Source organism: Hibiscus syriacus, unplaced genomic scaffold (genome assembly GCF_006381635.1).
Source record: "Hibiscus syriacus cultivar Baekdansim isolate YM2019G1 unplaced genomic scaffold, ASM638163v2 tig00003403_pilon, whole genome shotgun sequence".
Classification (NCBI taxonomy): Eukaryota; Viridiplantae; Streptophyta; class Magnoliopsida; order Malvales; family Malvaceae; genus Hibiscus; species Hibiscus syriacus.
In genome coordinates this window covers 586,629-602,354 of record NW_024061970.1, presented here as the reverse complement: position 1 = coordinate 602,354, position 15,726 = coordinate 586,629, and the positions used below count along the sequence as shown (strand labels likewise).

Genomic DNA, 15,726 nt, shown 5'->3' with positions numbered 1-15,726 from the left:
AATGATTGTAGGCTGGAAATGATATGACCTCGATGGTCGCGTTTTACAACCAGCGAGGTCATTTCTGACATGTTGGATTTTATTCGAATTATAATTTACGATTTTTTTCAACGTATCTCACGTTCGATGTAACGTTAGTTCCTTTCTGACACATTGGATATTATTCAAATTAAAGGTCACGTCTTTTCAATATACCTCACATCCTACAAAATACGAGTTCTATCAATTTCTCACTTTTGAATGGGTGCAAGGACTGTTATAAATAGGGGCTCATTTGGAAGATTTCCTAAACATATTTCAAAGAAAAAATGGCAAAGAAAATATGTATTGATATTGTAGAGCTATTCCCAATAGAAGTGTTAGCTTTATCGATCAACCGAATGATGCCAAGAGGGGGTGAATTGGCCTTTTAAGAATTTTGGTGGAAGCAATTGAAAGAATAAACTTTTTTCACATCGATTTAAAGTGGTTCGACTTTTTCAAACAAAATCTACATCCACTACCTTAGTATCTGCTCTAACGATTTCTCAATTCCACTAGATTTACTTACCTTTAAGGACAATGTGTAACCTTACAAACACTTCAAGGTTTATACCTCAAAACCTTGAATACACACTCTCGTAAAGAGTAAATACAAATGATACAAACAAAGAGAAAACCTCACAAGGCAAATATGTTTGCACTAACTAAGCTGTCACCCCAATCACACTTGAGCAAAATAAACAATGAAGCTCACAAGTGTGTTTACAAGAAAGAATTTGAATAATTAAGAACAAAACAAAACTTTGATGTTGGTAGATTGGTTCATATGTTTCTTTTTTACCTTGGGAAGCTTTGACCTTCAATTTATACCTTCTCCATTTTTAGTCTTTGGAGCCATTGGGATCATTATAGCCATTACCTACAACAAAAAACAACATTTAATACATAAGGGATCAATCCTTTGGTGAAAGGGATCGATTCTTTTTCAAATAATTCAACCATTACAACAAAGGAATCGATATTTTTCCTCGAGGGTTCAATCCAAAAATTCTGCCATCCAAGGATTGATCTTTTGGTCAAAGGGATCTATCCTTTTACTAAGCGATTGATCCTTTGAGCCAAAAATCCTTAGAAACTCAACTTTAAAGCACAAAAACTATCGAGTATGTTTTTGAAAAGGTTCGACTAAGTTAGAAAACATTCAAACATATTTTTCAAGTTAATTTGGACTTTGAATTATTTTTGATAAATTTTGATAAATTTGATTAAGTCTAAAATCTTTTTGATAAATTCAATTAAGTGCAAAATCAAATTTTACAATTTGTTATATCAAAATCTTAATTCAACAATAAATGTTATAAAAATTCTTGTGCATGTGGCGTCTGATACTATCATCGATTTCATCAACACGCAGTTGAGTTGCAAGAATTTTCATGAAGCTACGGATCACAATTACATTTTCCAAAATGTTTCAATGAAAAATTTTGTTTTCATATCGTGGAATCAAGTCGAGAAAACTTTTCACAAAAGATGTCTTATTGCTAATAATCATGAAGTTTATATAGAGACGGCATGTATAATTGTTTTAGTGGAAGAAATCTGCATTGTTTGAAAGAAAGAAGTCGATAAAGGTAATATCAACATCATATATGTATATGGCCTTATGCTAATTTGTTATGGTGGTGAATTAAGATATGAAGGACTTCGAATCGTGAAAGCTCTCGATCTCTCTAATTCTAAGAAAATAAATTTAGAAGTTTTCATTCAGAGATGAATTCAATTTTGACTTAATGTCGGGAGTCGTCACTATATTGCCTTCTCAGAACAAATCGAAGCCTGCAATTGTCCTAAAAACTGTCCATGTAATTCATACGATCAAGTTTGGCAACCAAGGAACAACCTATGTATTTGTTATGATTCTTGTTTTTGGAACCATGAAGCAATTTTGTTTTGTAACATTTTACATCTGTACTGAATTGTAATTTAATAAGTATTGTTTATTTATAACGATAGAGTTTTTTTTATTATTATTATTATGTATGATACAATAAATAATGATTAAAGGTTGTTCAGCTTACTAGGCTTGACCCTCATGATGCTTGGCTTCCAATCACCGAATCGAGAAACGGGAACCCGTATTCTTCTGCGTTTCATTCTCTTTTCAGGGATTGGAATTCAAGCCCTTGTTCTCCCTGTTGCCTTTACAATTCTTGGGTGGTAAGTAATCAATCAATGGAATTTTATCCCCAATTTCATGATGCAATAGGTTGACTCTTCTTGTTGGCAGCTAAATAACTATGGTTTTTCAGGTCTTGGGGAATCATAACCTTGACTTTAGCCTTCAATGGCAACTCTACACCCTATACTTACTGCTGCAACTCCATGAATCTACTGAAACGGGAATGCGCTACAGCAAATACATGCAGCTTTGCAGTGTAACATTAGGTACTGTCTTTCAACCATAAAACTTAAAACTCAACGAAATTTGAACCATTCGAAACAAGTTAAATGTGAAACTTATGATCCATGTATGTTGTAGATGTTAGCAAAATGGCTCGCTATGTTCCCCGTCATGTACCTATCAGGAGGAACATGCATCACCTTGATCATCATTGGGGGCCAAACTTGTAAGATGTTCTTTGATGTCGTATGTGGCGGAACATGCACAGCTCAGCCACCAACCACCGTGGAATGGTTCTTAATTTTCACTTCTATCTCATTCCTTCTATCTCGGTCCTTCTATCTCAGCTGCCTAACTTGAACTCGATAGCCGGTGTGTCACTAGTTGGAGCCATCACGGCTTTCGGTTTCTGCACCCTGATTTGAATTTCTCGGCTGTTGAGGGAAAGATGACTGATGTATCATACAATCCGGTGAGAGGTAGTGCTGAAGTTACTAGGATATTTGATGTTTTCAATGCTCTTGGAATCATTGATTTTGCTTTCAGGGGTCAAAATCTCATACTCGAGATTCAGGTAACTTTACATGGGGCAAAATGATTACATTCACAATAAAAAATGGCCAAATTTGTAAAGCATATTTTGTTTGGTCATTTCAATTTACGTGATGCCAGCATTGACGACATGGAATCTGTATATGTTAAGAAAAAGAAGAAGGCGTTGCCGTGGTGTTCAGGTATGGATGCTTCTTCGTGGCAGTAGCAATACCATTCTTGGCAAGTTTTACTGGCCTAGTTGGAGGGATAGCATTGCCGGTGACCTTAGCATATCCATGCTTCATGTGGCTTAAGGTTAAGAAACCAAAGGCTTTTAGCCCAATTTGTTGCATAAATTGGGTGTTAGGTCTCTTAGGGATGGCCCTAAGTGGGGTTCTGGTAGCTGCTGGACTTTATGTTGTTATTGATACGGGAGTTAAAGTTAGCTTCTTCAATCCTCGGTAATTACTATTTAATCCAGCTTGTTCTTTTTTCTTTTTTCTGTAAGATCCCTATAAAACCACAGACATAATTGCATAAACCATCAAAATTCTAAAGAACCAATTAATTTATCTCCAAGTGTTCTAATAATTTCTGAAAGGTCATTGAAAAAATTAATTAAGAAGGAAAAGTGTGGATTTGGATCAAGAGAAATACTTCTTCACTTTAATTATATATGCATGCTTTTTGCATGGTTCTTTGAATATTCTGCAAATAATTGTCAATGCCTTGGCTTTCCTTGCATATAATTGTAATGAGACAGCATATTGCATTTACCCTCTTGGATGTGCTGTTGCGGAACTGGTTCACTTGGAATTGGAGCACGTAAACATCTTCAAGAATAATGAGCAATATCAAAGTATCCCTAGCCAATCCCAACAAGAATCCTCAAAAGAAAGGTGCTTGAAGAAGATATCTACATCGAACAACCACCGGGTACGTAAAAGTCGAAGAAGATAAAAGGGTTAAAATTGAAGAAGGCTCTTTACGGGTTGAAGCAAGCACCACGGGCATGGAATACACGTATCGATACATATTTCATGGAGAATGGGTTCAAGAAATGTCCCTACGAGCATGCCCTTTACGCAAAGAAGAATGGAGGTAACGTGTTATTTGTTGCTCTTTATGTTGATGATCTCATTTTTATGGGTAACAATGATGAGATGATAGAAGAGTTTAAGGGCACAATGACACGGGAATTTGAGATGACAGATTTGGGCTTAATGAAGTTTTCTTGGTTTGGAGGTTAGACAAGTAGAGACAAGTATTTTTGTATCACAGGAGACATATGCAAAAGAGATTTTGAAGAATACAATATGGAAAATTGCAACCGGTATCAAACACCAATGGAACCAGGTGCAAAATTATCAAAGTTCGATGGAGGGGAACGTGTCGATGCGAGTAGATACTGGAGTTTGGTAGGAAGCCTTCGATATCTCACATGCACAAGACCGGATCTTTCGTTAAGTGTCGGCATTGTAAGTCGGTTCATGGAGGAGCCGGTTATTCACATTGGAAGGTGTTGAAGCGAATCCTACGATACATCCAAGGAACAGTGTCACTCGGGTTGTTCTACTCGAAAGCAGAAGATTACAAATTGGTTGGGTACTCCGACAGCGATTGGTGCGGAGACATAGACGATCGGAAAAGCACATCGGGATATGTGTTTTTTTATGGGAGATACTGCGTTTACTTGGCTTTCAAAGAAGCAGCCGATCGTGACGCTCTCGACGTGTGAAGCAGAATATGTGGCAGCATCTGGTGTGTATGTCATGCGATATGGCTTAGAAATTTGTGAGCAAGATGGAGATAAAGAAACTAGGTGTAACTGTGTTTCATGTTGACAACAAATCAGCAATTGAGTTGGCAAAGAACCCAGTGAACCATGAAGAAGCAAACACATCGATGTTCGTTGTCACTTTATCCGAGATCATGTGAAGGAAGGAAGTGTGGAATTGGTGCATGTGGCAAGTCAGGATCAAGTTGCGGATATTCACAAAACCGCTACCGAAAGTACTTTCTTGACAAATGCAAGAATGATTGGCATGATGGATGGTAGAAACATTTAAGTTTAAGGGGGAGTTTTGTTGAATAAACTTAAATGTAATTGTCTTTATGAGTTTTAATAGAATTTATTTTTTGTTTTTGGAAGAGTAGTACCTAGTGCCTATAAAGGACCTTGTTGATTTCATTTAAATACACAAGAAATACAAATCACTTGAAAATAGTATAGTAGTTGTGGGTTAATTTGTTTCTATTTTTTCATTTTCCACCCAGGAGGGACACTGCTTTCAGATCCCATCACACTATAACCATCATAGTCATTTCTCATGGTAGAACATCGCTGTTTACTCGCTAGCTAGTTGTGAGCCCCACAGTTCATGGCAGCGCAATACCAGTCGCCGGCCAAAATTCCGGTCCTGTTGTACAATTAAGTCGATACATCAGGGACGCCACACTTGGATAAGCGCAGTTGGCATGCCTCCCTCTTTTGAAATTCTGGTGTTGGCTGGCTGCACACATCCAATCTCCTGTCCAGCTCATTTTGATCCCTGGTAACTATACTACAAACCAAAGAATCAGATTAAAGAAATCAAAGCCCAGATTTCATTCTAGTTTTGTATATGATGATGCTAGTGAAGCTCAAACAAGCTTAGAATGAAGAAGCTTGGTCTCCTTGGAAATTAAGTGCCCTGAGTTGGAGAAGTAGTACTGAATGAATAAACTGTTGTGCAATTAGTGATTTAGGTGTTGGGGTGGAAAGGCTATATATACTTGTTAAGGATGGCATTGGTTTGAGGGTCATGGATGCCGGTCTTTCATTTCATCATGGGATTCTTAAAGCACACATTTTTTTTCCTTTTTTTCTTTCTTTTAGACAAGTGTTCAGATAAAACCTAGCTAAGCTCTTCATAGTTCTGATGCGTTTCACTGTTCTTGGGAGGATGGCTTAGCAGTACACTGCATGTTATATGACTGCATGCATTCATGTGCTACTTTTGAAAATTGAAATTCCAAATTAAGGCATGCATGCCAGCTTCCTCTTTATGTGATTCCCTATCATTATTGCCGGAAATCAATGTGAAAATATATTCTCATCTCATACCCTCCAGCCAGGTCTTATTAGGGAGCTGTTTTTGGAAATGGAGGCTGTTGTTTCCCTTTTTTTTTGTCAAATTATTGTAAGTTTCATAAACGACACTAACTGAATTTTCCATAACCCTATAGCTCAATAATTGGATGAATTGATGTTTTTAGTTAATTTGCAAAGAGTTTGATGTCTTTCAAGTAAGATCTTGTAATCATCAAACTCGATTTGACTCCAAAAAGTAAAATCTGACTCGATTCGATTCTATACTTAATCGAGACTCGTATGATTATCAGACATCCAAAAATAATACGATTACATCAAAAAGTAATAAACGATAACTTAAATGATTCAATTTGATGTGTATAAATATATGTTTATATATATATTCACTTCTTAAGCTAGAGGATACCTTGTTAGTAGTTTATATGTACATACATGCTATCCCTTTCAAAAAGTTAAAGTTGCAATAGCATAATCAAGGATTGGTCCGCCCTTGTGCAGCAAATTAATGGTTGATGTGGAGTGTCCACGTGTATATGCACGTCATGCTCCTTCCATATCCAAAGCTGACATGGATGGACGTCAAGAGACTAAATAGGGAATAATCCGCTTGTTAAATATGTTGAAGAATCGGGCAAAGATAAAGAACACAAGAATTTTAACGAGGTTCGGCAATGTGCTTACGTCCTCGGTGCCTAGGCGTGGTAGAAGTTTATTCATGTCTCATAGGTTTAGGTTACATCTCACTCCGCTCCATCATCTGTCCTCTTTACTAGTATTTATGAGCCATACCTATCAAATCTCCACCTTGACGAATATCCTGCCCATTGGAAACTTCAATGTGGGTTGGGTTACCTTACTTCTTTAACAACTCAAAACATTCAACAAGTCCAAGCAATGCTTGAACTTGTCTGTCGTAACTGGCTTGGTGAACATATCAGCGGCATTCTCATCAGTATGTACCTTATGAAACAAAACCTCTCCAGATGCAACCAACTCTCTGATCTTGTGGAACCTTACATCAATATTTAGTTCTAGCACGATACACTTGATTCTTAGCCAAGTGAATAGCACTTTGATTATCACAAAGCAACTGAACTCCACCTTGTTGAACACCCAACTCCTTCACTAAACCAGTAAGCCATAAAGCTTCTTTTGCAGCTTCAGCCGTTGCCATGTATTCAGCTTCAGTTGTAGATAGTGCCACGACAGATTGAACAATAGACTTCCAACAAATAGGCCCTCCACCAAGAGTAACACATACCCTGTCGTAGATCTTCTATTATCCAAGTCACCTACATAGTCTGAATCCACATATCTACAACCAAAGGATTATCCCACTGACTACCAAAAATAATTCCATGTCCCATAGTACCCTTTAAGTACCGAAAAATCCACTTGAATGCTTGCCAATGTTGCTTACCAGGTTTAGACATGTACTTACAAACTTGACTAACAACATGAGCTAAATCAGGACGAGTATACCATCGCATACATCAAGCAACCAACAACATTAGAATACGAAACCTTTGTCATATCTTCAGCTTCCTTATCTGTCTTCGGGCACTGTTCTGATGATAGCTTAAAGTGATTCCCCAATGGAGTGCTAACTGGTTTTGCGCTGCTCATCGCAAACCTTTCTAGCATTTTCTCAACATAACCCCATTGAGATAGCCACAATTTCCTTGAGTCTCTGTCCCTGCAAATTTCCATTCTAAGAATTTTCTTTGCAGTACATCAGTTATAGCCAATCTTGATCATATAGGAGTCAAACCGTTTATACCACTGTCTCGGAGACTGTTTCAACCCGTACAAAGATTTCTTCAATATGCAAACTAAATGCTCGTTTCCAAGTTGAGTGAAACCTTCAGGCTGTTGCATGTAGATCTGCTCCTCTAAATCACCATGCAAAAAAGCAGTTTTAACATCCATCTGCTCTAAATGCAAATCCCAACTAGCCACCAATGTAAGTACTGCTCGGATTGAAGTGTGACTGACCACAGGAGAAAAGATTTCATCATAATCAACTCCTTTCTTCTGTGAAAAACCCTTTGCTACCAAGCGAGCCTTGAACTTCTCCCCCTCTTTTTCTGTTACTGTTGGTTTCTTCTTATACACCCATTTGCAACCAATCGACTTCTTACCTGTAAGTATGCTCGGATTGAAGTGTGACTGACCACAGGAGAAAAGATTTCATCATAATCAACTCCTTTCTTCTGTGAAAAACCTTTGCTACCAAGCGAGCCTTGAACTTCTCCCCTTTTTTCTGTTACTGTTGGTTTCTTCTTATACACCCATTTGCAACCAATCGACTTACCCTCAAGAAGGGGAACTAACTCCCATGTACGATTGTGATTCAAAGACTCCATCTCCTCAACCATGGCAGCCATCCACTTGTCGTTTTCTGACTAGTAACGGCATCATGAAATAGTAACCGGATCATCATGCTAACAGTAAGTGCAAAAGAGACCAAGTCTTTAAAACCCAATGTGCTCGGGGGCTTTATATAAGTCTGTCTCACCCTGTCTGGCGGAGAGACTATAATTATACAAATCCGTAGCGGAACCACCAGAAGTCGGTTGAGAAGTTTCTGGTTTCTCAACTGGAAACTGCTCGAATCCACACTGTCGTGTCTTCTTTTGCGCAACATGGATTGTTCATCAAAAACAAACATCTCGTTGATCACATTTCTTCGCAACTGGATCCCAGAACTTGAATCTTGACCTTTCTTAACCCAGAAAAATGCACTCCTTCAATTGCATCAAGTTTGGATCTCTTATCAGCATGTACATGCACATAAGCAGGACAACCAAAAAATCCGTAAGTTATCAAAACTAACATCATGACCAGTCCATACCTCTTCTGAACTTTCCCATCCAATGATGCCATTGGTGATCTGTTGATAGATAATACGCCATGTTAACAGCCTCGGTCCAGAAGGTTTGGGAAGCCCCGCATCAACCGCAAAACATCTGGCTCTTTCATTCACGATTGTTCATCTGTTCCACAACACCATTCGTTGTGGTATCTTGCGCACTGTAAAATGTCTCTTAATCCCGTGCTCCTTACAGAAGTGTAAGAACTGAATCTTGTACTCCGTCCCATTATCAGACCGCAAACACTTGATTTTCGTCCTGTTTGGTTTCTACCTCAGCTTTCCACAGCTTGAACTTCTAAAAAAACGTCTGACTTCTATTTCAAAAAATACACCCAAATTTCATGAAAAATCGTCAATAAAAGTAACATAATACCTAGATCCACCCAGAGACGATGTCGTGAAGGCCCCCATACATCAAAGTGCACATAATCAAGAATCCCTTGAGTTGTGTGCTTCGCAGTCTTGAAACGAACTTTAGTCTATTTACCAAGAACACAATACTTGCCAAAATCGAGCTTACAGCTTTTGACACCATGCAACAAATTTTTGTGTATTCTGCCATACACGTTCACTAAGATGAGCAAGACGCATATGTCACAGTTTTTTAGTATCATCACAGGACTCAACAGAATGAACTCCAGCTACAACGGTATCCCTAAAAATCTGTAAATATTCCCTACCGTGATCTTTCCTTTCATCACAGTCAAAGCTCCTTTAACAATCCGAATTGTCTCCCTATCCTCATCAGCCTTAGGGATAAACCATCTTGTGCAAAGTTCCCAAAGAAATCAAATTCTTCTTCAAATCTGGGATATGACGAACACCACTCAACGTCCGAACAGAGCCGTCATACATCTTAATTATGACATCCAATACCAACAATATTGCAACATCGATCATCACCCAAATAAACAGAACCAAAATTAACCGACCTGTATGTCGAAAACCATTCCTATTTGGCGTGATGTGATAAAAACATCTAGAATCAAGAATCCACGCATCTGTCAATTGAGTCGTTGAAATAGAAAGCATATCACCTCACTGCAATCAGAATTGTCATCCTCGACCACGTTCACAGTCTTGGATGAAACATCACGCTTCTCATCAGTTTGCTTTTTCAACTTCGGACAGTCTCGCTTCATATGTCCCGCCTCCTTGCACTTGTAACAGTGAATTGTCTTATTATCCCTAGATTTGATCTGGAATTTCTTGCCAGACCCTGCCTTCTCTGGCATCCGTCCACGGTCTCGATTTCCCTTGACATATAAGCTATCGACTTGAGAGTTTTCCCCTTCATTCTGCTTCTGCTGGTGTGAGCTAACAAGGTTGCAGTAATCTCCTCAACGTTGATAGTCTCTTTCCCATATGTAAGAGTAGTCACCATGTGTTCGTAAGAGAGAGGCAACGAACACAACAAAATCATCGCTCGCTTCATCCTCAATTTTCACATCAAGCCGAGCCAAATCAGAAACGATTGATGAAGACATTCATGTGTTGCGCCAAATCATGATCGTCCTGCATCTTCAGCCCATACAGCCGCTGCTTTAGATACAATTTTGTCGTTAAGGATTTGGACATAAACTGACTTTCCAACTTCTCCAATTTTGTCTGGAGACGACAGATGCATGACGTGATATAACCTCGTCCGCCAAGCATAATCGTATGGTTCTTGCCGCCTGTGTTGCAATTCTTCCCAATCGTCCTCATCCATGACGCCGACTTTGTAGGTCGCAAAGCCTTCAAGATCCCCTGCGCCAACAGATCCTTCACCCTCGTTTGCCATAATCCGAAGTTACCCTAATCATCTAATTTCACAACTTTGAATTTTGCTCCTGACATCTATGATACCAATTGTTGAAGAATCAGACAAAGATAACGAAGAACACAAGAATTTTAACGAGGTTCGGTAATGTGCTTATGAGCCAACCTATCAAAATAAACCTTCCATGAGTAGCTTATGCAGATGGAACTGTACAAAAAAAGAAAGGGCCAAGAAACATATGGGAAAACACATATACACAAATATATATCATTTAGATTTATTCCTTATAATGCACATCCATTGCAAAATTCCAATTTTTTGTAATTGCAACAATTAGAAAGGTATAATAAGATTCACATCAATTGGAGCCTTATGAAATTTAATGCTCTTCCCGGTGCTCTTTCTGTGTATATTCCAAATGTGAGTTGTTCTTGACCCACTTTCTTGCACTTTAAGCCTTCACATCTGCACATACAAAAGGGAATTCGATGATTCTTTTATTGAACTCCCGCAGATAGACAAAACGTTAGATTAATCTATACGGGATTAATAAAAATCATTGATATTGTATGCCTACGTAGACTGAAGTTGAAATAAGATTCTTTTATAAATAGAATGTCCACACAAGCTTAAATTCTTTTAGGGTTAAAAGCATATGTACACAATCATCTTTTGACACGCTTAAGGTGCAATATATGATGTATGTAAAAGACCAAATGAGCCATATATGGTGCATAGATCCCAACTTCGGGGGTTTCTAAGATCCTGATTTCAAATTTCAACATCATCTTCTTTCTCCTTAAGGTTTTAATTTTTTATTATATTTAAAGCCTCACCAGTTACGTTAATCATGGATAAACCACCATGAATATCTCAAAGATCAGAAGTCCAAGACGAGATCTGGAGTCGGAATCTGAAAATAAACTGGAAACCATTTTAAAGCCGAGAGCCATATTTAGGCCAATTAATCTTAAAGCCATGTACTATGTAAGCTAATACCCTGCAAAGCAGCCAACTCTGGAAGTGAAATTTCTTGGTGCATAAAACTTAGATTCTTGTAAAGGAAAACCATCCTTATTTATATATTACAAATCCGATTGATTACATAGCAACTGGAGCAAATAGCAGATTCTTAGAGGATACTAATTCAACTCACCCCATGTGATAATATGGCTCGCATAAGATGCCGAATCTAAAATTTAAACCAAACTCAGATTCTTGCCTCCATGTGAGGGGCATGCATGAAGGAGTTCTTCCGTGCTGTAGCCAAAACAGTCTTGTCTGCAACTATAAAATAAGCAGCTCCAGCCGCTGCAACAACGATCGGAACTTTAGTAACAAAAACAAATTATAACTATAGCAAGATCTTGAGAGAAACTGGTAAAAGGAAAATGATGAAAAACCTAACCTGTGGAGATTATGAGAGCTTGTGCGTGTGATTGAGATTGGCTCTTGCCCATGGCAGCATCCTTACACTAGCTAACTGCATCATGCATATCAAGAACATTTAATCGCCCCCAAAGAAAAATCAAGGATAATCTATTATGAGATTGCCCGGTCCTCGATATACTTACAGTTGGAATTCCAGTGGCAATGGTAGCAACTACGGCTGCCTTAGCTCCAGCAAGCACGCCCTCTGATGGTGCAAAACAAGAAACAGATCCAATATTCAAGTGACTTTTAAAGGAACTAAAAGCATGTTGTTGTTATCCCGTGATGTTTTACCATGATGAGGTTACCAAATATGTAAAAAAATGACGAAAGCTAAGAGGAAAGGGGAAAACTACCATGAGAGCAACTCTTGGCCGTGGCCAGCTTTTGGTCAAGGGAAGCCAAGGTAGCAGATTGAGCAACATTTTTAGCCATTGGGAAAGAGAAACAAAAAGGTGATTGCAATGAAACAAGTTTGAGAGGAAAATAAGAAAAAGTGTTTGATATGATGGGTTCAAGGTTTGTTGAAGAGATTGTGAGAATTCGATGGGTATTTACAAGGGGATAAAATAGGATGGTATGGAGTTGTAGAGATTTGTGGAGTGTGCCTCAGGTGTAGGGGGTGGGGTTTGATGGTTTCACTTAAGTCCTTGCCACAGAGACTTGTTTTCACTTGGATTTCTGCTATTCGGTTTGGCTCTGTGCTCCTGCACTCTTCCCTATGTTATCTAAAACAAATAAAAAAGAAATACATATCTACTAAGTGGTGCAATATCTAAATAACCCACTGACGACCACACGTGCAAGACTTGGAATCACTGTATCTGTATTCCTTACCATCTTGATATAAGTTAGTTATGCAAAGGGCACCTTGGTCATTAGCAGTTAGATAAGTTGATATGGAATTACTAAAAAACGGGGGCATTGGAATTTGGTGATTTGCGCACTGGTTGCTTCTCTCACTTATGCACAAATCCCATGAAAGCTTTTTCTCATGACGGACGTCGCCGAAGCCACTGGTTTAGCTTTCACAAAACCATGGGTAACCTAATCGTATTCAAGAAACATGATATTTGTTATACTTGAATCATATAATATTATTATTCTATAATTCCCTTTTGTTGGTATTTCACTTATGTGCTAGCTATTTCATGTGCCTCAGCCTCAACTGAAGTGCCCATCAAATAGGAACACGCGTCCTACAAAAATAACAAATATTCAATACACTGCGAAATGCCAAAAACTACCAAGTAACAAGTTTGATGGTTTTGTTGTAGCAGTTCACAGCTTTTAAGTTTGAGTGGATCTGTATTTTTATTTATTATTTCTATATGCATCGGATTAATAAAAATTAATATTTATAACTTAAATTATAAAAGTTTATTGTATTAAGTTAAATTAACTTATTCGATATCCCTTTTTTCACATGGGCGGTCAAGGAAAATGTTCATTTTTTAAAATAAAAAATTATAAAAGTAATTAAAAGAGTTCATTAAGTTGTTGGTTCATTTAAACAAGTATAAAAGAAAAGAAAACGAAAGTTTGTCACATTTTAAGTCCCAGGCCCTTAAAGCCTAATACTTTTCCTTAAGCCCATGCCATTTTTTGTTTCGGCTTCTGGAGTAGTCCTGGCCCATATTTTACTGCTTTCATGCCCATATTTTCAGATATAACAGAGGAAGTCGAGCGTGGCTTTTTTTTTTATAATCAAATTTGTATCATTCAAAAAAGTAGCAAGATACTACAAGTAACAAACAACTAGATTAGGTCTCAATCTATGCACAACTACCTATTTACATCATCTATCATATCCATGCTATACCTATACAATTTGATTCTAACAGCCCCTTTAATAGTATTTACAATAGTATCAGTCGAACGCATCAATCATCTAAAAATTCTATGGTTGCGCTCTCCCAAATGAAGTAAACGAATCCATTCCATGCTAATTTAAGAACATGAACTAACAAGGACTTACCTTTCAAATTCCTAGCCATCCAACAGAGCAAGTCTTCCCAGCTCAGCCTTTGCTGTTGCAACCCACATGATTGCAGAATAGCATCTCAGACCTCCCTCGAGTAAGAGCAGTCAAAGAAAAGATGATTTCTTGATTCCAGTTTAGTACCACAAAATCCACACCTAGTATCTGCCACCATGGCAAACCGAACAAGTCTCTCCTTAGTAGGCAACCTGTCAATAATAGCCATCCACGTAATCAAAGAGAACTTAGGGATATGAGCAGAAAACCAAATGAGTTGATGCCAGTCAACTTTGTCATTCTTTTCCCGAATGTTATCCCAGATCCAGCCTCCCCTAACTTGTGACCAGTTAACAGAAGAAGTAAACATTATGTAGCCTCCTCACGCATCTTGATCAGTATCCTGAGTATCCAGCTAAAATGAGGTTTTCTTCAACACTCCAGTAGTCCTCAAGCTTCAAACAGTAGGTCTTTATCCAGGTAATCCACATAGATCCTTCACCAGGTAAGATATTTTTAACAAGCATGAGGCATCAAGTTTTGTTCCAACCAACCAAATTCCTTAATCCCAAACCTCCCTCAGATTTAAGAGAACAAATATGGTTCCAACTGACTCTAGCACCTCGAGCCGAGGTATCATTTCCCTTCCAAAAGAATCTCATACATCCTTTCAATATCCTGATGACTCTCTTAGGAAGAATAAGCTGCCTACTCCAGTAATTAAAAATGCTAAACAAACCGCTTTTACAAGCTGCAGCCTCCCCCAAAACCCAGTTTCCTACTAGACCACTGCCTCAGTTTGTCTTTGATCCTCTCCAGTAAAGCTGTGCAGTCTTTCCCTAAAAGATTTCAAGTCACTAAGGGTACCCCCCAAATACCTGACAAGGAGATGACCAACTCTAAAACCTGTTGCTCTCTGAATTTATTCTAATTCATCCCTATTAATCCCACAGGCATAGAGCTCAATCTTCAAAGCATTTAGCTTAAGCCCAGACAATTCATAAAATTTATCTGAAATGCTTATCACTCCCATCATTGAATCCATAGAGCCATGGCAGAAAAATAACAAATCATCAGCAAAGAAAAGATGTGTAAGAGATATCCTCTTACATCTTGGATGGAATCTGAAAATTCCATTCCTGGCAGTACATCAAGCAAGCTAGAGAGCACATTCATGACAATTACAAATAGGTAAGGGATAATGGGTCCCCTTGCCTAACACCTCTAGAACCTCTAAAATAACCTACTAAACTGCTATTCAAAGCCATTGAGTATCTAGGAGTTGTTACAAAGCTTTAATCCAGCCATAAAACCTAGCAGGAAGCCCTACAGCTCCAAGAACATTCAACATAATTTCCAGCTAATTGAATCAAATACTTTTTGCATATCAATTTTTATTGCACACCTAGGAGAGAGGTTCTTCCTAGAGTATCCTCTAACAATATCTAGTGCTAATAATACATTATTAGCAATGATTATGCCCTTGACAAAAGCTGAATGGCTTGCATAAATCATTCCAGGAAAGAACTAAGCTAGCATAGTGACCAAGATTCTTGTAATTGTTTTGTAAACAACATAACAACAAGAAATAGGCCTGGATTCCTTTTCCATACATGCATTCAAGGACTTTGGCACTAAAACTATAGTGGTGGCATTAAAGGCTGGTAAA

General features: G+C 38.1%; 2 pseudogenes; one reads left to right on the top strand and one right to left on the bottom strand.

Annotated features, from left to right (window-relative positions):
* Positions 1 to 1,772: 1,772 nt before the first annotated feature.
* Positions 1,773 to 2,981, top strand: LOC120176778 (annotated as a pseudogene).
* An 8,834-nt stretch (positions 2,982 to 11,815) lies between these two features.
* LOC120176719 lies at positions 11,816 to 12,609 on the bottom strand (annotated as a pseudogene).
* Between the last annotated feature and the right edge of the window lie 3,117 nt (positions 12,610 to 15,726).